The sequence below is a fragment of the Hevea brasiliensis genome, chromosome 16, assembly GCF_030052815.1.
Source record: "Hevea brasiliensis isolate MT/VB/25A 57/8 chromosome 16, ASM3005281v1, whole genome shotgun sequence".
Classification (NCBI taxonomy): domain Eukaryota; kingdom Viridiplantae; phylum Streptophyta; class Magnoliopsida; order Malpighiales; family Euphorbiaceae; genus Hevea; species Hevea brasiliensis.
The window spans coordinates 39125817-39149849 of record NC_079508.1 but is presented as its reverse complement, the minus strand read 5'-3'; the positions used below and the strand labels follow the sequence as shown (position 1 = coordinate 39149849).

The 24033-nt window shown below is 35.1% G+C and overlaps 1 non-coding gene across 1 annotated transcript; it reads right to left on the bottom strand.

Moving 5' to 3' along the window:
* Nucleotides 1-2819: 2819 nt before the first annotated feature.
* LOC131175067 (small nucleolar RNA R71) lies at nucleotides 2820-2926 on the bottom strand. The gene has a single exon (XR_009145227.1). It is a non-coding gene; the product is annotated as a small nucleolar RNA R71 (small nucleolar RNA).
* Between the last annotated feature and the right edge of the window lie 21107 nt (nucleotides 2927-24033).

The following is a 24033-nucleotide window of genomic DNA, read 5'->3' as shown; positions in this document are numbered from 1 at the left end:
TTATCAAGTTTTGAGCAGCAAGAAAGCGCAAGAGTTTTAAGAGAATTGAAATGACAAATGCCACTTGGAAGACTGGTAAGTTTTTTTCAATTTCTAGATTCAACAGGACAAGGCCAGTGAGATGTTCAATAGAGAATGGTAGTTCTATAATAGCAGTCCCATCTAAATACAGCTCTGATAAGTGTCCCATATCTCCTTCAATTTCTAAGAACTTCGTTAATTAAATGCAGCCAAAGAGAATAAGAAATTATAAGGAATGCATTTCAATGTTGATGAGCAATTTTCCATACTTGAAATGATGAGCCATTTGAGAAGCCCAATTGATGGGTGAACTTCTACTAAACTTATACAACCATTAAGAACTAGTTTCTCAATGTTTGGGACCCCAATGAGGTCAGGGGTTCTTATTAGGGCCTACTGCTCTCATTTTATATAGGCATTTTAGGGTAGTTTTGCATCAATTGTACTCTTATATTTTAGTATATTTTATTTTTTTTAAACTTTATTTTGGCTTATTTGTTAACTTTAGTTACTTTATATTTGATTTTTATAATTTTTTTTATTTTAATAGGTTTTTGTGGCAAATTGAGGGTCAATAAGTGTATTAGGAAGTGATTTGAAGAAATTTGAAGCCTCTTAAGCATGGAGGAAAGTTGAAAGAATCAAGCATTGGAAGATCAAGTTGGCCGAAATTTGCTTGAAACTTTGCTTATGATGTTGCTCAGGGTATGCCAAATTGCTTAGCCTTAAGCTTGAGGCAAGCTGCAAGTCAAGCACAGTATAAATCCAACACATTCAAGCTTTTATCCCAAAACCTGTCAAGATTTGCTTAGAATCCTACTTAGGGTAAGCGGCAATACCTAAGGTGCAACACAGGTCAGACTGGAAGTCAAGTATGAGTAGAAAAACTCATTTTATTTCAAACCTACCGAGATTTACTGAGGGCCTGCTTAATCTTAAGCAGACAGTGCATGCAGAGGCCGAAAATTGCTGAAGAAGTTGCTTGGGGTAAGCAGTACCCTAAGCAAACTGTCCAGAACGTGAATAACTTTGTTGATCTGGATATTTCTATATCTCATTTCCTATCTACTCATTGGCTCTTATCTATTTTTAGGGCAACTTTTGAGACTATATAAAAGTATTATTTTCAAGTTTTTGCCACAAGAGGAAACAATAAGAAACAAAAGAAAAGAAAAATCACAAATATAGAGAGGGAGGACGCCATCAATTATGAGGAAGAGGAGCTACTACAACCATCTCTGGAAGCTCCAGAAATAAGAGTTTTGGGTTCTTCTACCTGGGTTTTTCTATATTTAGTCCTCCTATCATGTTTTTCTTTACTTTTCTATCAATTTCTCTTGCAAATACCAACATGAGTGAGTAAACTCTCTAGATTTCAGAGTTGAGAAATATGTTTTAGATTAATTTGTGGATTTAGACTGGTTATTTCCATATTTTATATAAATATTAGTTTTGATTCTTTCCTTGTGTGGTTGATTTACTTGCCTAATGTTGGTACCCATTGGGTATTGTGTTAATCTTTGATTGAAGGACCGAAAGGTGAAGATCATTGATAGAAAATTAAGGATTGAAACTTAAAATTACCTAGATTTAGAAATAAACTAGGGTTTTAAGAGGAATTAATGATTGGTTATAAAACTTAATGGGTTTTAAAGTAATCAAATATCAAACAAAAGTAGGTTTGGTTATTTTAAAACATACTTTGGTTTACTTGAAAAAGATATCAAAGGAATTTAGAATCAATCACCTTCAAACTCTCTTTTCCCTTAAAATTGGAATACCCAAGACAAATCCCAATTAATTTATGCATAAACCCCAACTCTGAAATCATTTTTATCATAATTAGACTTTGATTTAAATTACCCGTTATTAATTTAGTTTAATTGTATCTAGATTTAGAATTTATTTGCTTTCTCTTTACCCATTCTAATTAGATTTATCAATTTACTTTGTTTATTTACATTTACCATTTATTCATCAATCATTAGCCAAAATAATCGTTTCATTCATAGTTTGGTGCTCAAACGGCAAATCCCCATGGGAACGATACTTGACTTATCACTTTATTACTTGATACAACTCGTATACTTATGGATACACGCATCAAGTTTTTGGCACCGTTGCCGGGGATTTGATTTTTGTTTGATATTAAACGATTGTTTGTTTGGTTAATTTGGGTATTTTATTTTTATTTTTAATTTCTTTTACCATTTTACTTTGAGAATTTGTTTAATTTATTTTTCAAGTACTTTTATTTTATGAGGACAAAAAGTGAAGAAATCAATTTATTCTTTGATCCAGAAATAGAAAAGATAGCAAGAGCTTTAAGAGCAAAAGCTAAGAGGATCAAAGCTGAATTTAAAGCTCAACAACAACAAGAAAGAGCACTAGAGCAAGAGCAACTGCAAGAAGAAATGGCCAACAACAATAACAACCATTCTGTGAAGGATCATGCCTATCCTAACATTGGGGATTTTATACCAAGTATCATAAGACCAAGAGTAGAAGCTAATAATTTTGAACTGAAGCCTGCACTGTGTCAGATGGTACAACAATCACAATTTGGGGGAAGTCCAAGTGAAAGTCCACATGTGCATCTAGCACACTTTCTTGAGATTAGTGATATGTTGAAGATAAATGGAGTTTCTGATGATGCAATTCGACTCAGATTATTCCCTTTCTCTTTGAAGGACTGAGCTAGAGAGTGGTTACATTCTTTGCCACTAGGTTTTATCACAACATGGGATGAACTTTCTCAAGCATTTTTAGCTCAATATTTTCCACCAAACAAGACAGCTAAGCTAAGAAATGAGATAACTTCTTTCAAACTTAGAGATGATGAGAGCTTGTATGAAGCATAAGAGAGGTATAAGGATTTGCAAAGGATATGTCCACATCAAGGGATTCCTAAGTGGATGCTTGTTCAACACTTTTACAATGGAGTTTCACCAGCTATTAGAAGTACAATTGATGCATCTTCTGGAGGTGATCTTATAGAGAAATCTGAAGATGAAGCTTTTTCTGCTCTAGATAAAATTGCTTATAACAACTACCAATGGAGTTGTGAGAGGAATGAGATCAAGAAACCAGCTGGTATGTTTGAGCTTGATGCCATGAATATGATTAATGCTAAGTTTGATGCTTTGACAAGGAAGATTGAAAAGCTAAGCATGAAAATAGATTCTTGATTGGAGGTTTAAGTAATTTAGTAGATGTTGTTCTGCAAATGTCAATCTGGTGCAGTGATTTTTCTGCACTTAGTCAAGACTTTTCAAGTGAGTAAGTGGATTAAGTGGGGAACTACAATCAAAGACCAGGCGGTAACCCATTTTCTGCAACTTATGATCCAGCATGGAGAAACGACCCCAATTTCTCTAGGGGGGTAGACAAGGACAACACCAGAATTGTCAACAGCCTCCTAGGTATCAACAACATCAGAATTTTCAGCAGAATAGAGGTCCTCCTCCTGGAATTCCTAAACCTCAAAATGCACCTGCTCCACTACAACCACAACAACCTCCACCATAACAAGCACAACTAGATAAGACAGCTAGATTGGAAGCCATGATTGAGAGTATACCAGTAAGCCATCAATATCAACAAGAAATGATTTTTCAATTAGCATCTAAAGTGGATCAAATGGTAATACACAACAAGATATTGGAGAACCAAATAGCTCAACAAGCTAGCTCTTCAAACAACAAAGCATTTGGGAAGCTTCCTAGCCAACCAGAAAATTCAAGGGAGCATTGCAACGGCTATTACATTGAGAAGTGGAAAAATATTGGAGAGTGGAGATAAAAAGATTGAAGAGAAAGTTGAAGAAGAGAAAGTTGAAGAAGAGAAAAACAGAGAAGGAGATGAAAAAGTTGAAGTTGAGGTTAGAGTTAAAGTTGAAAAAGAGAGTTCAGTAGAAGAAAAGGGAAGTAAAGAGAGAGAGAGTGAAAAGGAAGAACCTAAATATGTAGCACCTAAAGCCTACATGTCACCTTTACCTTTCCCACAAAGATTCCAAAAAGCAAAGTTGGATAAATAATTTGAGAAGTTTTTGGAGGTATTAAAGTCTTTGCATGTGACTATTCCTTTCACTGATGCCTTAGCACAAATACCTTCATACGCTAAATTTTTGAAGGAGATTTTGTCTAATAAGAAGAAGCTGGAAGAATTTGATACCGTAGCTCTTACAGAAGAAAGCAGTGCTATCTTGCAAAATAAGCTTCCACCCAAACTGAAGGATCCTGGTGGTTTTTCCATACCATGTCACATTGGAGATATCAGTATAGATAAGGCTTTATGTGATCTTGGAGCCAATGTTAGTCTAATGCCATTGTCTATCTATGAGAAAATGAAGATTGGAGAAATGAAGCCTACCACCATTTCACTATAATTAGCAGATAGGTCTATTAAATTTCCAATTGAGGTGATTGAGAATGTTCCTCTAAAAGTTGGAAAATTTTTCATACCGATGGACTTTGTAGTATTGGAGATGGAGGAGGATGTACACATTCCTATTATCCTTAGTAGACCTTTCCTTGCTACTGTTGGAGCTATGATTGATGTAAAGAATGGAAGGCTTACATTAGAAGTTGGGGAAGAAAAAGTTGAATTTAATCTGTTTCAAGCAATGAAAAAGAAAGATGATTCAAATTCATGTTTGATAATTGATGTGGTAGATGAAGTGGTCGGAGAAGTGTTTAAAAAACAACATCCTGAAGATCCCTTAGAAGCTTGTTTGGTTCACAACATCAAAAAGGGGGATGAGATTGAAGAAGCTGCGGAATATGCTCAAATTTTGGAAACAAATTCACCTTTGCCTATGGCTAGTGTTAAGAAGATTGGAGATTTAAAGCAAGACACAATTTCACTACCAATGCTTGAAAGAAGTGAAGCACCGAAGGTAGAGTTAAAACCTCTTCCAACAAATCTCAAGTATGCTTTTCTTGGTCAAAATTCTACATATCTTGTGATTCTTAGTGCTAAACTGAATTATTGTGAAGTTGAAAAATTATTAAGAGTTCTTAGAGAGCATAGAAGGATAATTGGTTATACCATTGATGATATTAAAGGAATACATCCTTCTGTGTGCATGCATAGAATTTTGTTGGAAAATGATCACAAGGCCTCTAGAGAGTCATAAAGAAGATTGAATCCAAATATGAAAGAGGTTGTGAAAAAGGAGATCTTAAAATTATTTGATGCCTATCATTTACCCTATTTCTGATAGCAATTGGGTAAGCCCAGTTCATGTTGTACCCAAAAAAGGGGGCATCACAGTAGTGAAAAATGAAAATGATGAACTAATACCTACTAGGACTGTAACTGGATGGAGAATATGTATAGACTATAAGAAGTTGAACAATGCAACTAGAAATGACCATTTTCCATTACCATTTATAGATTAGATGCTTGAGAGATTAGCTCATCATTCTTATTTTTGCTATTTGAATGGCTATTCAAGGTTTTTTCAGATCCCGCTTCTTTCAGATCCCTATTCACCCAGATGGTCAGGATAAAACTACCTTCACATATCCCTATGATACCTTTGCATATCGAAGGATGCCATTTGGATTATGTAATGCCCCAGCCACATTTCAGAGATGTATGATGTCCATCTTTTCTGATTTCATTGAGGATATTATGGAAGTGTTTATGGATGATTTTCTGTGTATGGTAAATGTAACACCCCTCACCCTACTACAGTGTAGCCGAGCAAAGTGTGCTACATTCGGTGCCGGAGCACCCTATCTTATCTTACTTTATTCCTTTCATATTTTGATCTCGTTATTTTTTAATATGAATTATTCTTGACGGAGAAACCAGCGGAGTTTCCCCTATTTTATTACCAGTTGACGTATTTTACTATTTACCTGTTTGAAAGTTCCAATAATATTTTACAAACAAAATCTCATCAATTATTTTCATAAATATCTCATAATTCACATCTCATTCATGTTCAAATCACATAAGTAAAATTTTCAAATTTCTTTAATTTACATAATTTCATAAATTACATGATATATAAATTAAGTACATATGAAAAAGCTAATTTATTAAATTACATTACATTTCTATTAATTACCTGCTCATAATCTACATTACAATACAATGTCTAGCATTTTATACTTAAATACAAAATATGATCTATATGGGCCTTATCTACATGCATTGCTGAGGAGGTGACAACCTTGAATACTTGCATACACTGCAGATCTGGACTCCAAAAATCTTAGTCAAAGTACTGCGAGAAACAAATCCATCGCGCTAAGCATTGCTGCTTAGTGGTGCAATAATAGAACAAGAAAATAAAATATACAAATAAAGAAAGAACGAAGCATAATTTGAATATTTAAGAATCAATTTAATTTAATACAATGTGTCTAATATTAATTATCTTTTTTTCTCATTTGTTTCGCTTTGGAAGCGTTTAATTCTGAAATTCACAGTGATAATGTACAACATACAGAATAAATAAAAATACTCAGTTTATATTTATATGGCAATGGAAGGTACATTTAAAATATTTAGTTAAGTTATACCTATTTTTGCAACTCTTTTATCATTTTACTTAACAATTTTTATGTGGTTTGGATCATTTCATAATTGTAACTAATTCTTTTGAAGTCGTATTAACTCATTTATTTCATTTCTAATATTTTTAATTACTAATAGTCTTAATTTATTTCAATAAATTACACTGCCCAAGTAACCTATGACAGGCTGACTAAACTGGATAGTGTCGTTGGCACAGACACCGCGTGCCTCGGGCGTCATACCATGGGACGCAGAACGTCAACCACGTATGCAGTCAGTATGGCTAAAAAGCCATGATAACACATAATTGGGCATAAAAGCAATGAATGTTGGCATAAAGCCATGAATATGGGCATAAAGCCATGAATACGGGCATAAAGCCTTAAATACGAGCATAAAGCCTTTCGCAGTACTGCTAAAACAATACCCTATTGGCATGCCAATCTATCCAATCTGACACACGTGTCTAGGCAATACAAGGGCACATAATATCATTAAATATTAATATATTGTGTTTATGAATTCATTATTTCATGATAAATTTCAATTATAATTCATACATTCATTTGATCATTTTTATGATCACAATTCACATCAATTATCCTTTTATACCATTGTACTCAAAATACTTCTCCTTTCTATAATAATGAGAACTAATGTCTCATTCATACATTAATATAGTTCATTTATTCATTCATTATGTTATTCTTATTTATCACAATTCTAAACAATGGTTCACATGTACCATTGTATTCAAAACATTTTCCTTTCTCATTTATACATTTAAGAATCTACTTATGTAGTCACAATTTTATATTTCAAGTTGAGTTATTAATATTTTATGAATTCCATTTGTGATGGGCATATAAGCCCTAACTATCTATTCACATCAATTAGGTGACTTATTTTTCATGTTTCAAGTAATCCATGAATATTTCATGGATTTCAAATTTATGGTCTTAATTTCCTTTTAACAATTTTGACTAAGATACATAGTCCACATTTGTCATACAATTTTAAGCATTTAAGCTTAGAATTGGTTCTAGGTCTTCATCTTAGTTTGTTACTCATTTTGATTACTATTCACCTTACTAGTCAACCAAAATGTTGACTTTTTTATACTTAAGGGATATGTTAATTCTAATTACACCAAGATCCCACATTTTAAGTTTTACATTTGCTAGTATTAATTGCCAATTGCAATTTAAAGTCCCCTAGATGCATTTCTAATTTCAAATTTTGAATTTCAAGTTTTGGTGTCACTATTCACCTCATTGATTAACAAAAATGTTGACTTTTGGATAGAAAATAGGTGTATTGGTTTTAACACCCCAAACATACCACATTTTGTATTTAAAACTTGTTGGAATTGATTGCCATTACCATTTCTATGCTTAAAACCAAGAGGGCAGAATTTTCAATTTTTGAAGCCTAACTTTACTGTTCCATTAAGCTCTGTTGCAAGGGGAATTTGAGGAAATGGTAAACATGAAAGTTGTTCCTTATTTTGTCTAGTTGAATTTCCTTTTTTGAATCACTCCATTTGGAGTTTTGTAGCTCAGATATGGTCCAAAAACCACAGCTGGCCAGATTGCCAAAACTGCAGAATTACCAAATCTATAGTAACATGAACAGTGACTGTGACTACCATTTGGGTTAGGTTCTAGCCATAATTTGGGGTAGGTTTCTTCATAAAAGTTGTTTTTCTAGGTCTTAACTTGTTGCTGTAAAAATTTCAGGTTAATTGACCATTTCTACAGTGAGTTATGGCCAAATGAACAGTTACTGTTCATTTGGTCATTCTGCAGAATTGACTTGCAGGGTACCCGGATTGGGGCCAACTTTTGGTCCTCTTGCTTTCGTCTTTTGGGCATGGTTTCTTCAGCAAAAATGTGCCATTATAAGTCTAGTTTTATGTCCAATTGTCCAAACACCAATTGGACCAATACAGCCAAAGATATGGCAGTCCAAGTGGGCTAGAATCACAGCCACCCTGCTGCACTCATTAGGCAGCCCACCAATTTAGTTTGCATCACTCTAAATCTCTTCAAATTATGGTGAACTTGCCTCAAATGGTCACTAATTGACCATTAAAATGTTCTTTCACAATTTCATAGGCTAAATCCAAGTTTCACTCCCAAACCCTAGCTCATTTTCAAGGATTACACCAATTACATTAGTTAGCACACCAATTCATCATACATATATATATATACCTTAAACATCATCTTTAGTCCACTCTAAGTCCATTAAAAACACTTAATCTTGTTCCTCCCTAGGGCTGCCAAAATTCATTGTATACATACACATAAATTCCATTCATTTAATTCACAAATTCTTGCTTATTTTAGGTCTCTAATCATGGAAAGAGAAAGATGTATGCATAATAGGCACTAACCTCTTGTAGGGCAGATTTTTCCAAGCTCAAACTTCACTTTCTTTCCTTTTCTAGGCTGCCAAACACTTCCCCAAGTTGTATGGACAAGTTTTAATGAAAGGTGTCTAGGGTTTAGTAGTGGAAATTCATGGGAAAATGGAAGTAATTGAAGAAAGTTTTCATGGAGGGTTATGGAGGAGAGGTTCATGTTTTGGCTGAAGAAGAAGAAGAAGAGCAGAATTTTTTTGGTCTTCTTTGTCTCTTTTAAGTGATTTAAGAAACCTTGTTGAATGGTGATTGGTTGGGAGAAAGTAAATGACATCATGTGATGTCATTATCCTTAATTTCCACTATTTTTCTTTTCTTTTCTTTTCTACCACATTTCAATTTAATTTTTAGCAATATTTATTCATATTTTGAGTCATAATAATTATTTACTTAACTGGACAAGTCGGCCAAAAATCACCTATGAAGGCGAAATGACCAAAATGCCCTCCGTTTGGCTTAACGGGTCAAAATTGTCTGTACCGATTGAAAATTTTTTCTAAATATTTTCTTGGCATTCTAATGCCATAGGAACCTCAATGACCCTTTTCTGGAGTCCCAAAAATTATTTTATGAATTTTTCTTCGGGCCTAGGGCTCCTAGTTGCGAGAACCGCAACTTCTCTCTGGTTACCCATCGCTTGGGCACCGGCTCATTTGACTTGGTTGTATTTTATTTCTAAAATTTTTCCTAAATTTTTCTTATTAATATTTGAGTTAATTATGGTTCCTGAATTTAGTTTAAATATTTTTAGGACGTTCTAGTCATGGGACCGACACCGATCACCGAATAGAGAATGTACGGAGTTGCTTCCGGGAGGGTGTTACAGTAAATCTTTTGATGAGTGCTTATCTAACTTGTCTAAAGTTTTGCAGAGATGTGAAGAGTTTAATTTTGTTTTGAATTGCGAAAAGTGCCATTTTATGATACAAGAAGGAATTGTTTTGGGACACCTTGCGTCAAACAAGGGTATTGAGGTGGATAAAGCAAAGGTAGAAATTATTAAGAAAATGCCACCCCTAACATCTATGAAAGGAGTGAGGAGTTTCTTGGGGCATGCTTGATTTTACAAGAGATTCATCAAGGATTTTTCTAAGATTTCTAAACCTCTTACTAATTTATTGAGTAAAGATGTGGAATTTCATTTTGATACTGATTGTATGAATGCTTTTTGTAGGATAAAAGAGGCTTTGATATTTGCTCTTATTATGCAGCCACCTGATTGGTCATTACCTTTTGAGTTAATGTGTGATGCTAGTGACTATGCCATTAGGGCTATTTTAGGACAAAGGAAAAATAAGAAGGTGTATGCAATCTATTATGCAAGCAGGACCTTAGATGATGCTCAAATAAATTATTCTACTACAGAGAAAGAGATTTTGGCAGTGGTATTTGCCATAGATAAATTCAGGTTCTATCTTGTGGGGTCTAAGGTAATAGTGTACATAGATCATGCAGCTATCAAGTATCTCCTTCAAAAAAAAGAGGCTAAACCTAGGTTGATAAGATGGGCATTACTCCTTCAAGAGTTTGATTTGGAAATTAAGGACAAGAAAGGAGTAGAAAATGTAGTAGCAGATCATTTATCCAGATTGAGGCAAGAACAAAGAGATAATTTGGGAAAAGAGCTTTCAATAGATAATTATTTTCCTAATAAGCAGTTATTAGCAACCATTAGTGCAAAGATCCCTTGGTATATAAATTTTGTGAACTATTTGGTGTGTGGAATCCTTCCACCTAATTTGACATGGCAACAAAAGAAGAATTTTCTTTTTGATGTAAGGGATTATGATTGGGAAGAGCCATTTTTGTTTAAAAGGTGTGGAGATAGGCTGATTAGGAGATGTTTAGCTGATAAGGAGATAGGGAATGTCATTAGAGATTGTCATTCTTCACCTTATGGGGGTCATATGAGTGTTACAAAGACTACAGAAAAAGTTCTTCAAGCAGGATTCTTTTGGCCACATATGTTTAGAGATGTAAGAAAGTTTGTAAATGCATGTGATAGGTTTCAAAGGATAGGAAATATCTCAAAAAGAGATGAGATGCCCCTCAAAAACATATTGGAAGTGGAACTATTTGATGTGTGGGGCATTGACTTTATGGGACCCTTTCCATCATCCTTTAGACATAAGTACATCTTGGTTGGAGTAGATTATGAGAGCAAATGGGTTGAAGCTATCCCATCTCCAACTAATAATGTTAGAGTTGTGGTTAAATTCCCTCAGAAGTTCATTTTTTACAAGATTTTGAGCTCCACATGCTATTATAAGTGATTGAGGTTCTCATTTTTGCAACCATCAATTTGAGAGATTATTACAAAAATATGGAGTTAAGCATAAGGTTGCAACGCCCTACCATCCACAAACTAGTAGTCAAGTGGAGATTTCAAATAGAAAGCTGAAAAGGATTCTTGAGAAAACAATGAACAGTTCAAGGAAAGATTGGTCATTAAAGTTAGATGATGCTCTCTGGGCCTATAGAACAGCTTTTAAAACTCCTATTGGCACTACCTCTTTTAGATAGGTTTATGGGAAAGCTTGTCATTTACCTTTGGAGTTAGAGTGTCACACCTTACCCCTCTGTAAGGCACGATATGATCCCGTAGAATACCTAATAAACTACCGAACTTCACCTACCGATAACTCATTAAGTACCCTACAAGGGATTTTAAAACAATTTTCTTACTTTTATAAGTGGTAAGCATTTTCTAATAAGTATTAAAACATTTATTTAGAGTTTAAAAACTAGTTTAGATTTTTGTCCCATTTTATTTTTTCACAAATTTTATAAAAATTTCGGTAGAGTACCGTCTGTATTTTGAGAAAATAGTTCTTCAAATATCTGTAAAAAGCACTTCCAAAGAATTATCTCAACAACTTCATCAATTCCACAACCATCCCAACCAATTTCAACATCATTTCTCAATTTATAAAATTCAACGATCATCAAAATACTATTAATCAATTTCATTCGTATTTCATTAAAGATAAAACAATTTATATACATCATTACAAAAATTTACATTAGGAAAAATCCAAACTAAAATTTAATACAAGCTTTATACAACTTTATACAACTGCTCATAACCAATTTTACATGTCCATACATTTACATACATTACATAGATCAAAATAATTTTTACAATCAAGGCATAAAATATACCCGATAAAACTACAGGGTAGGTCGCTCCACAATCCTCAGCAGCTCACTGCTCCTCTAGTCTCTATATTTGCGACAGCAATACAGCCATCGTTGAGCACTAGGACTCAGTGGTGCACAATATACTAAAATAATCTTTATGCAGAATTTAAATCATACTTATTCAAAAATCAAGCTGAACATGAGATATAAATACAAAACATGATTTAAAAGATTTTAATTCAAACAATTTCATTTCAAAAGTCTCAAAACAATTTTCATAAAAACTCACAGTTATATCATGTCATTCGAAACATATTAATCTCAATAGCCAGAGGCTTATGAGAAGTCACAACACAAGGCTAGCTAGCTTAAATATATGGGAACCCATTCTTTTTCTTCTTCTACTGGCACACACCTCAACACTTCAACCAGAGAAGGAATCAAAATTCAAAACTAATTTCTCCCACTAGTCATGCTAGTGAAGTATTCAAATATGTGGTCATGACACTGTGGTTTCAAAACTATCTTAACATTTACTAAATATTTAATGCCATTTCAAATATATACAAATAAACTTTCAATAATTTGAAACAAAAGCATAATAAATATTTTAATACAATGATGTCACAATTCAATATTTCATTTCATTCAAAACAATGTGCAGAAGAAAATTTACAGAAATTATATGTTGTGCAAAAACCTTATACGAGTCGCCTCTTGGCCTTGACTCGATCCCTCAGGTTCTTTCCCAGTATTCTTTTCTACTGAAACACACAGTTTCACAGTGTTTCAGTATCATAACTTATCATAAATCCAAAAATAAATTTAAATTCACTTTTACCTAGCTTTAATATGTTAAACTTAATATTCTATAATATTTGTATTTTGGGATTACTATTCACGATACTATTCAAGTTAATTTGTTGACTTTCTAATGCTTAATAGGTATGGGAATTCCAATTTCACCCACATACCACATTTTAGTTACCTAATTTGTTGGTTTTGGTTGTTTTATCAAATTTTAAGTCTTTTAGAAAAAAATTGCAAATTTTCAGTTTTGGTGTCTTGTCTTGTACTATTCTATTGGTCATATTACTGTTAGAATTTGGCTAAGGTTTCTTCATAGAAATTGTTCCTTATTGTCTTAACTTTATTTCCCTTTTTGAATCACTCCATTTGGAGTTTTGTAGCTCAAGTTATAGCCATTTGAACATGGCTGCCGGATTGGACTTACCCAGAATTTCTGGGCACCAAAACTGGTTCTTGCAGTTTTAGGTCACCAACTTTGGGTGGCTAAATGACTTAGTTAAGGTATATTTCAGCTTTCTACTGGTAAAATTTCAATTCATTCATACCTGCCTAGCCCAAGTTATGGCTAAATAAACAAACACTGTTCATTTGGTCATTTTTGGTACAGGTCAGTTTGCCTAATCCAGATTTGGTCAATTTGTTCACTAGGTTTTGATCACTTTTTGGGCATTATTCCTAAATGAAAAATGTGTCATTTTGTATCTAATTTCATTTTTAATTGGCCTCACACCAATTGGGTTGGTAAATTTTTAGTTTTAGTCCCTGAAAGGGACCTTAGTCATGCTGCCTGCATACTGCCCACATCCAATCTGAATCTAAACCTAATTCTAACACTTTCAACATACCTCAATTGGTCACAAATGACCATTTTTCAGCTCAAACTAGGTCAAACACACTATTTGACCAATTCTCCAATTTTTGCCTTCCTAAACCCTAGGTCCAAACCCTAATTCACATATTTGTTACATTTAATTAATTCAAAGTATACCAACATCATTTCCACACTCATACAAGCTTACCTACACTTTTAATTCAATCAAATTCATGCATACATACATCAAAACCCTAGCTGGCCGAAATCCATACCTAGGCCTCCAACACTTATTTTCATCTCATTTTAAGCATATTTCTAAGTTTATTAAGCTATAATTACAATAATTAAACTATAAATTCCAAGTTTAACTACTAACCTTGAATGCAAAAAATTTTTCCTCTTCAACCTCTTTTTTTCTTCTTTCTTTCTTTTTTAATCTCCTCTTCTAGTTGCCAAAAAAAGTTTTATCTATGGTAGACAACTTTTCTATGGTGGGATTTTGTTATTTTCAAGCTCACAAAGGAGCTTCAATGGAGGATTTTTGGTGAGGAAGGGAGGAGAGAAAGAGGTCACGGCTAAGGGAGAAGAAGATGAACTTTTTTTTTTGTTTTTTTTTTCTTTCTTTTATGTTTTTTAATCCTTGTGAAAGACCAATAATTATCCAAAATCTATTTTTTTTAATTATAGTGTTTATTGCATCATGCATGATGTTACTACTTTTCACTTTTCCTTTTTCTTTTTTTTTTAATTTATTTTTTCATTAGTTCTTTAATTTAGTTCTCGATTCTGAAATTTTCTTTTCTCTGATTTTATCTGACAGTTAGGTCATGAGTCAGCTCTTGGGGTCAATTGACCAAATTGCCCCTCGCCGGTTCGATCCGGTTTGTAAATAATTCAATATTTCTTCTGAATCCCTAACCTAATTATTTGACCGGCTTAACAATTCTTTTTCATGATTTTCTCTTTTCCACTGTGTTTGCAATAGTCCTAAGGACCGCATCATCACATTTTATGATTCAAAATTTGAGTTTAAATCGATTTCGCAGTCCTTCCCGAGAAGGTCACCCATCGCTGTGACTCTCGGCTCGTTTAACTTCTTATGTTTTGTTTTTCTTATTTATACTTAACTAATTGACAATTACTAATTATTTATGTTCAGGACTTATTTAGTTGTCTTAAGTGTGGTTCTAATCCCCTTAATTATCTAGACCCACATCGGTCACCGGAATAGTGAAATATACCAGGCTATACAAATAGGGGTGTTACAATTCTCCCCCCCTTAAAATAAATTTCGTCTCAAAATTTTATCTGGTATTAGTCTCTAAACAGTTGTGGGTGCTGTCTCCTCATATCATCCTCTCTTTCCCAAGTAGCTTTTTGGCCTGAATGATAGTTCCACAGCACTTTCACTAACGGTATTTATTTGTTCCGTAGCTGCTTCACCTCATAAGCCAGAATCTCTATGGGTTCTTCCTCATATGTGAGGTCTAGATTTACTTCAATTTCTTCTACTGGTATTACATGAGATAGGTCTGATCGATACCTCCTCAACATAGACACATGGAAGACTTTATGTATCTTCTCTAACTCTGGAGGTAGCGCCAAACGATATGCCAAAGGACCCACTCTTTCCAGAACCTCATATGGCCCAATAAAATGAGGACTTAGTTTTCCCTTTCTGCCGAATCTCATAATCCTCTTCCAAGGGGAAACCTTGAGGAATACTTTGTCACCCACTGCATACTCAATATCTCTTCTCTTCATATTAATATAGGACTTCTAACGGTTTGATGCAGTCTTAAGTCGATCTCTGATCACCCTAATCTTCTCCTTGGTCTGCTGAATAATTTCGGGCCCAATCATTTTCCTTTCACCTACTTCATCCCAACATAGGGGAGTTCTGCACTTCTGCCATACAAAGCTTCATATGGAGGCATCCCAATGCTTGATTGGTAGCTGTTGTTGTAAGCAAACTAAATCAGAGGCAAGTGTATGTCCCAACTACCCTCAAATTCAATCACACAAGCCCATAGCATGTCCTCTAAGATCTGAATTACCCTCTCAGACTAGCCATCTGTCTGTAGGTAGAATGTCATACTAAAGTTCAATCTAGTTCCTAGGGCTCTCTGAAGACTACCCTAGAATCTAGAAGTGAACCTAGGATCTCTATCTGACACAATCGATACTAGCACTCCATGCAGTCTCACAATCTCATCAATATACAACTTGGCCAATCTTTCTAAACTGTAATCCATCCGGAAAGGCAGAAAATGAGCCGACTTGGTCAGTCTGTCAACTATGACCCATACAGCATCATGACTCTTCTGTGTCCTTGGAAGTCCCATCACAAAATCCATCGTTATTCTCTCCCATTTCCATTATGGTACTGGTAGTGGATGTAACAAACCAGCGGGTACTTGATGCTCTGCCTTCACTTATTGACAAGTTAGGCATTTGAAAACAAACTCTGCCACATCTCTTTTCATACCCATCTACCAGTAATGCTCCTTTAGCCCTCTATATATTTTTGTGCCACCAGGGTGTATGGCAAAAGGAGACTCATGCGCTTCCTTCAAAATGATCTGCCTCAAATCAACATCATTAGGAATACACATTCTGCCCTGGTGTAGTAGTAAACCATCATCTCTTATTGAGAATTCTGGTTTCTTGCCATGTCTGACTTCTTCTAACAACTTCTGATACTTCTAATCATTTTGAGCAGCTATTCTGATCTGATCAGTCAACACTGGCTGTACATGCCATGCAACTGCTGTCTGACCCTCATCATTAATCTCTAAGCTGGTATATAATAATCTCAACTCATGTACAATAGACAAAGAAGTAGCCCATAGACTCGCCATAGTCTTGCGACTTAAGGTGTCAGCCACAACATTAGCTTTCCCTGGCTGATAGTCTATCAGACAATCATAGTCTTTTATCAACTCTATCCATCTCCTCTGTCTCAAATTTAACTCCTTCTGAGTGCCTAGATACTTCAAACTCTTATGATTTGTGTAGATGTAGCACTTCTGCCCATACAAATAATGTCTCCAGATCTTAAGAGCAAACACTATAGCTGCAAGCTCCAAGTCATGTGTTGGATAATTCCTCTCATGCGGTTTCAGCTAGCGTGATGCATAAGCAATGACATTTCGATCTTGTATCAATACACAGCCTAACCCATTGTGAGAAGCATAACTGTAAACTGTATATTCTTTACCCGGAGTAGGTAAAGTCAGGACTGGAGCTTCAGTCAAACATTTCTTTAATTCATCAAAACTCTGCTAGCATTTTTCCGTCCACTGAAATTTCACATCTTTTCAAAGTAATTTGGTCAATGGAGATGCCAACATGGAGAATCCCTTCACAAATCGACGGTAGTATCCAGCTAAACCCAGAAAACTGTGAATCTCTGTGATATTTCTAGGTGGCCTCCAATGAAGGACAGCTTCTATCTTACTTGGATCTACCTTAATGCCCTCTACCGATACTACATGCCCGGAGAAAGATATCTTTCAGCCAAAATTCACACTTCGACAATTTGGCGTATAGCTGTTTCTCCCTCAAAGTCTGCAGCACAATCCATAGATGTCTATCATACTCTTCTACACTCCTCGAATAGACCAATATATTATCTATGAATACCACAACAAACTGATCGAGGTATGGTCTGAAGATAGTGTTCATCAGATCCATAAAAGCAGCCGAAACATTAGTTAACCCGAATGGCATGACCAAGAACTCATAATGGCCATAGCGGGTTTTGAAGGCAATTTAAGGGATACTCTGCTCTTGTACTTTCAGCTGATAATAACCTGATGTCAGCTCATTTTTGGAGAACATAGCTGCACCCCTCAACTGATTAAACAAGTCATCAATGCGGGGCAATGGGTATCTATTCTTTATTGTCACCTTATTCAACTGCCGATAATCAATACATAAGTGGAGAGTGCCATCTTTCTTCTTTACAAACAACACCTGGCGCTCCCTAAGGTGACACACTAGGGCGGATAAAGCCCTTGTCAAACAGCTCTTGCAATTGCACTTTCAACTCTTTCAATTATGTAGGTGCCATTCTATATGGCGTTATGGAGATTGGGTCCATACCAGGCATAACATCAATCTCAAACTGCACCTCTCTTTCTGGAGGTAATCCTAGCAATTCATCAGGAAACACATCCGAAAAGTCACATACCGTAGGGATGTCCCTCAGTGCTGGACTCCCCACTTGGGTGTCTATCACATGTGCCAAGTATGCTTCACACCCCTTTCTGATCATCCTTCCGGCTAGTGCAGCCGAAATGATGTTTGATGGCAGTAAATGCCTCTCCCCATGTATTACCACATCACCGTACAGAGGGAGACCAAAAGTGACTATCTTTAGTCTACAGTCAATCACGGCGTGATGCCTGGCTAACCAATCCATGCCCAAGATAATATCATAATCTCTAAAGGGCATTTCAATCAAATTTGACAGAAAAACATGTCCTTGGATTACCAAAGGACAGTCTCTATTGATTCTGTTGACCCAAACCTCTTATCCTAATGGACTAGTTACTAGCACTTCAAAATCCATTTTGACACACGGAATAGTAAGTGAACTGACTATGCTAGCACTAACATATGAGTGGGTTGAACCCGAATCAAACAACACAAATACTTCTTGATCAGAGATAAAAAATATACCAGCTACAACATTGGAAGTCTCAGCCTCTTCTCGCTATCATATCGTATAAACCCTGGCTGAAGTACTTCCTTGTGCTGACTGACCAACAGTACCCTGACTGCCTGAAGCATTGCCTCTACCTCTGCCTCATCCTCTGCCAACTGGTTGTGAACCTCTAGGAGCAGGACTCTGAATAGATCCTTCTGTAGTAGTAGGAACTGGACCATATCTAGGAGCACTAGTGCAGTCTTTTGCAATATGACCCTTGCCTCCACAGTTAAAACAGGCTCCTATTGCCCAATAGCATTCTCCCCTATAAATCGTGCCACAAGTCTCACAGGGGCGGGGAGGATGTGAACCCCTGCTCCACTGCTAACCAAACCTAGGGGGTCTCTGGCCAGAGAATCTACCCCTTCCAAACCTTCCACCTCGACCTCTGCTAGGTCCACCAAATTTCTTCCTCTTCCCAGAAGTACCACTAGGACTTGGCTCTACTGACTTTTCCCCCTTGTCTTTCTCTGATTTCTCAGCTTTCTCTGATTTTTCTTTTATTGGGGTTGCTTCTAATTCAATTCTTTCCAACTCAAGTGCTTGAGAAATGAGCTCTGAGAAATTACTGTGTCTGAATCCCACTACTTGCATCCGTAGGCTGGGCTTCAAACCCGTCTCAAATCTCTTGCACCTTTCCTTGCTAGTAGAAAGGAGACTCCCAGTATAGTGGCTTAAGCGAGAGAACTCCCTCTCGTATTCTGCCACTATTATGTTGCCTTGCTTTAGACTTAGAAATTCTTGTAGTTTCTGATCCACATATGCATCTGGGACGTATTTCTGTCTGAATTCTCTGATGAAATCATCCCAGGTCAGTACTGGTGGTTCGACCAAGCTATGGGGGATGGTCTTCCACCAATCATATGCATCCCCTTGCAGTAGTGACATTGAGTATTCAAATTTCAACTCATCTGGGCAATGCAGCTTCCTAAACACTCTGTCCATTCTTTCCAACCATTGCTCTACCTCTAGAGGGTTTATTGTACCCTTGAATTCCATAGCCCCATACTTCAACAGTTTGTCATACTGTCTAACTAGAGCTTGAGGTTGTACCACAGTAGTTTGGGGTGGAGCTTGAGTAGGCATACCCTCAACCATTTGTTGAAACATTGCCACCATCTGCTGCGTGAACTGTGCAGGAAACTGTGGCATTTGTGGGGCTAGTGCCACTGACCCACTAACATTCTGTAGAGCTGGGGCTTTCCCTTGTTCTTTAGCTTCAACAGATTGCTCAACTGAGCAATCCCCTTCTTCCATAATAGTCTGGAGTAGGATATCTCCTAAAAAAATAACACAAGGAGATTTCCATCCGTTAGTTCATATTTATGATGTAATGCACTGTATGTAACAAATAAGGACATTGAGCAGTTGTACTTAGCAAAGAAAAGACACAAATTCACATGTTAAAACATACTTCAAAAATTTACTCTGATACCACTAAAACATGTCACACTTTACCCCTCTATAGGGCACGACATGATCCCATAGAATACCTAATGAACTACAGAACTTCACCTACTGATAACTCATTAAGTACCCTACAAGGGATTTTAAAACAATTTTCTTACTTTTATAAGTGGTGGGCATTTTCTAATAAGTATTAAAATATTTATTTAGAGTTTGAAAACTAGTTTAGATTTTTGTCCCATTTTATTTTTTCGCAAATTTTATAAAAATTTCGGCAGAATGTCGTCTGTATTTTGAGAAAACAGTTCTTCAAATACCTATAAAAAGAACTTCCAAAGAATTATCTCAACAACTTCATCAATTCTTCAACCATCCCAACCAATTTCAACATCATTTCTCAATTTATAAAATTCAACAATCATCAAAATACTATTAATCAATTTCATTCATATTTCGTTAAAGATAAAACAATTTATATACATCATTACAAAAATTTACATTAGGAAAAATCCAAACTAAAATTTAATACAAGCTTTATACAACTGCTCATAACCAATTTTACATGTCCATACATTTATATACATTACATACATCAAATAATTTTTACAATAAAGGTATAAAATATACCCGATAAAACTTCAAGGTAGGTCGCTCCACAATCCTCAGCAGCTCACTTTGCTGCTCCTCTAGTCTCTATATTTGCGACAGTAATAACAGCCATCGCTGAGTTATAGGACTCAGTGATGCACAACATACTAAAATAATCTTTATGCGGAATTTAAATCATACTTATTTAAAAATCAAGATGAACATGAGATATAAATACAAAACATGATTTAAAAGATTTTAATTCAAAAAATTTCATTTCAAAAGTCTCAAAACAATTTTCATAAAAACTCACAGTTATATCATGCCATTCGAAACATATTAATATCAATAGCCAGAGGCTTATGAGAAGTCACAACACAAGGCTAGCTAGCTTAAATATATGGGAACCCATTCTTTTTCTTCTTCTACTGGCACACACCTCAACACTTCAACCAGAGAAGGAATCAAAAATCGAAACTAATTTCCCCCACTAGTCATGCTAGTGAGGTATTCAAATATATGATCATGACACTGTGGTTTCAAAACTATCTTAACAATTTACTAAACATTTAATGCCATTTCAAATATATACAAATAAACTTTCAACAATTTGAAACAAAAGCATAATAAATATTTCAATACAATGATGTTACAATTCAATATTTCATTTCATTCAAAACAATGTGCAGAAGAAAATTTACAAAAATTCTATGTTGTGCACAAACCTTATACGAGTCGCCTCTTGGCCTTGACTTGATCCCTCGGGTTCTTTTCCGGTATTCTTTTCCACTGAAATACACAGTTTCACAGTGTTTCAGTATCATAACTTATCATAAATCCAAAAATAAATTCAAATTCACTTTTACCTAGCTTTAATATGCTAAACTTAATGTTCTACAAGATTTGTATTTCAGGGTTACTATTCATGATACTATTCAAGTCAATTTGTTGACTTTCTAATGCTTAATAGGTATGGGAATTCCAATTTCACCCACATACCACATTTTAGTTACCTAATTTGTTGGTTTTGATTGTTTTCTCAAATTTTAAGTTTTTTAGACAAAATTGCAAATTTTTAGTTTTGGTGTCTTATTTTGTACTGCTCTATTGGTCATGTTACTGTTAGAATTTGGCTAAGGTTTCTTCATAGAAATTGTTCCTTATTGTCTTAAATTTATTTCCCTTTTTGAATCACTCCATTTGGAGTTTTGTAGCTCAAGTTATAGCCATTTGAACATGGCTGCCGGATTGGACTTACCCAGAATTTCTGGGCACCAAAACTGGTTCTGGCAGTTTTAGGTCACCAATTTTGAGTGGCTAAATGACTTATTTAAGGGCATAATTTGGATTTGTGTTCTTCATGAAAGTTATAGGTCTATATCTCAGGTTTCTACTGGTAAAATTTCAGGTCATTTATACCTGCCTAGCCCAAGTTATGGCTAAATGAACAAACACTGTTCATTTGGTCATTTTTAGTATGGGTCAGTTTGCCTAATCTGGATTTGGTCAATTTGTTCACTAGGTTTTGGTCACTTTTTGGGCATGATTCCTCGATGAAAAATGTGTCATTCTGTGTCTAGTTTCATTCTCAATTGGCCTCACACCAATTGGGTTGGTAAATTTTCAATTTTGGTCCCTGAAAGGGTCCTTGGTCATATTGTCTGCATACTGCCCACATCCAATCTGAATCTAAACCTAATTCTAACACTTCCAACATAAATCAATTGGTCACAAATGACCATTTTTCAACTCAAACTAGGTCAAACACACCATTTGACCAATTCTCCAATTTTTGCCTTCCTAAACCCTAGGTCCAAACCCTAATTCACATATTTGTTACATTTAATTAATTCAAAGCATACCAACATCATTTCCACACTCATACAAGCTTACCTACACTTTTAATTCAATCAAATTCATGCATACACACATCAAAACCCTAGTTGGCCAAAATCCATACCTAGGCCTCCAACACTTATTTTCATCTCATTTTAAGCTTATTTCTAAGTTTATTAAGCTATAATTACAATAATTAAACTATAAATTCCAAGTTTAACTACTAACCTTGAGTGCAAAAAATTTTTCCTCTTCAACCTCTTCTTTTCTTCTTTCTTTCTTTTTCAATCTCCTTTTCTAGTTGCCAAAACAAGTTTTATCTATGGTAGACAACTTTTCTATGGTGGGATTTTGTTATTTTCAAGGTCACAAAGGAGCTTCAATGGAGGATTTTTGTTGAGGAAGGGAGCAGAGAGAGAGGTCATGGCTAAAGGAGAAGAAGATGAACTTTTTTTTTTGTTTTTTTTTCTTTCTTTTATGTTTTTTAATCCTTATGAAAGACCAATAATTATCCAAAATTTATTTTTTTAATTATAGTGTTTATTGCATCATGCATGATGTCATGCATGATGTCATCACTTTTCACTTTTCCTTTTTCTTTTTTTTAATTTATTTTTCCATTAGTTCTTTAATTTAATTCTCGATTTTAAAATTTTCTTTTCTCCAATTTTATTTGACAGTTAGATCAGGAGTCAGCTCTCGGGATCAATTGACTAAATTGCCCCTCGCCGGTTTGATCCAGTTTGCAAATAATTTAATATTTCTTCCGGATCCCTGACCTAATTATTTGATCAGCTTAACAATTCTTTTTCATGATTTTCTCTTTTCCACTTTGTTCGCGATAGTCCTAAGGACTGCAGCGTCGCATTTTACGATTTGAAATTTGAGTTTAAATCGACTTCACAGTCCTTCCCGAGAAGGTCACTCATCGCTGTGACTCTTGGCTCATTTAACTTCTTATGTTCTGTTTTTCTTATTTATACTTAACTGACAATTACTAATTATTTGTGTTCAGGGCTTATCTAGTTGTCTTAAGTGTGGTTCTAATCTCCTTAATTATCCGGACCGACATCGATCATCGGAATACTGAAATATACCAGGCTATACAAATAGGGGTGTTACATAGAGCATAGAGCATAGAGCATATTGGGCTATAAGGACACTGAATTTTGACTTAAAGAATGTAAGAGAAAAGAGAATGTTGCAATTAAATGAACTTGAGGAACTTAGACTGGATGCTTATGAAAATGCCAAGTTTTACAAGGAAAGAACTATGAGATGGCATGATAAGCACATTAGGAGAAAAGAATTTCAAGAAGGAGATGTAGTTCTCTTATATAATTCTAGGTTAAGGTTATTTCCAAGAAAATTGAAGTCAAGATGGTCAGCGCCTTACACCGTTACAAAGGTATATTCATATGGAGCTGTGGAGATAGGGAACGAAACCTCAGGTACTTTCAAAGTTAATAGGCAAAGATTAAAGCATTATATTGTTAGAGAGCCCACACAAAAGGTTGTAGAGGTTTCATGGCTTAGTTCCCCAACTGGGGATATTCAAGTGATTAGGAGTGAAAGGTCAAGCTTAAGACCTTAAACAAGCACTTCTTGGGAGGCAACCCAAGTGTATCCTTTTATAGTTTATTAATTTTCCATTTCATTTCATTTTAGTTTCTTCCCTTATTAAACTTAAAAGTGATATTTGTTTATCTTTTGTAGGTCATTCATGAAGGTTAGGCAAATTGAGAC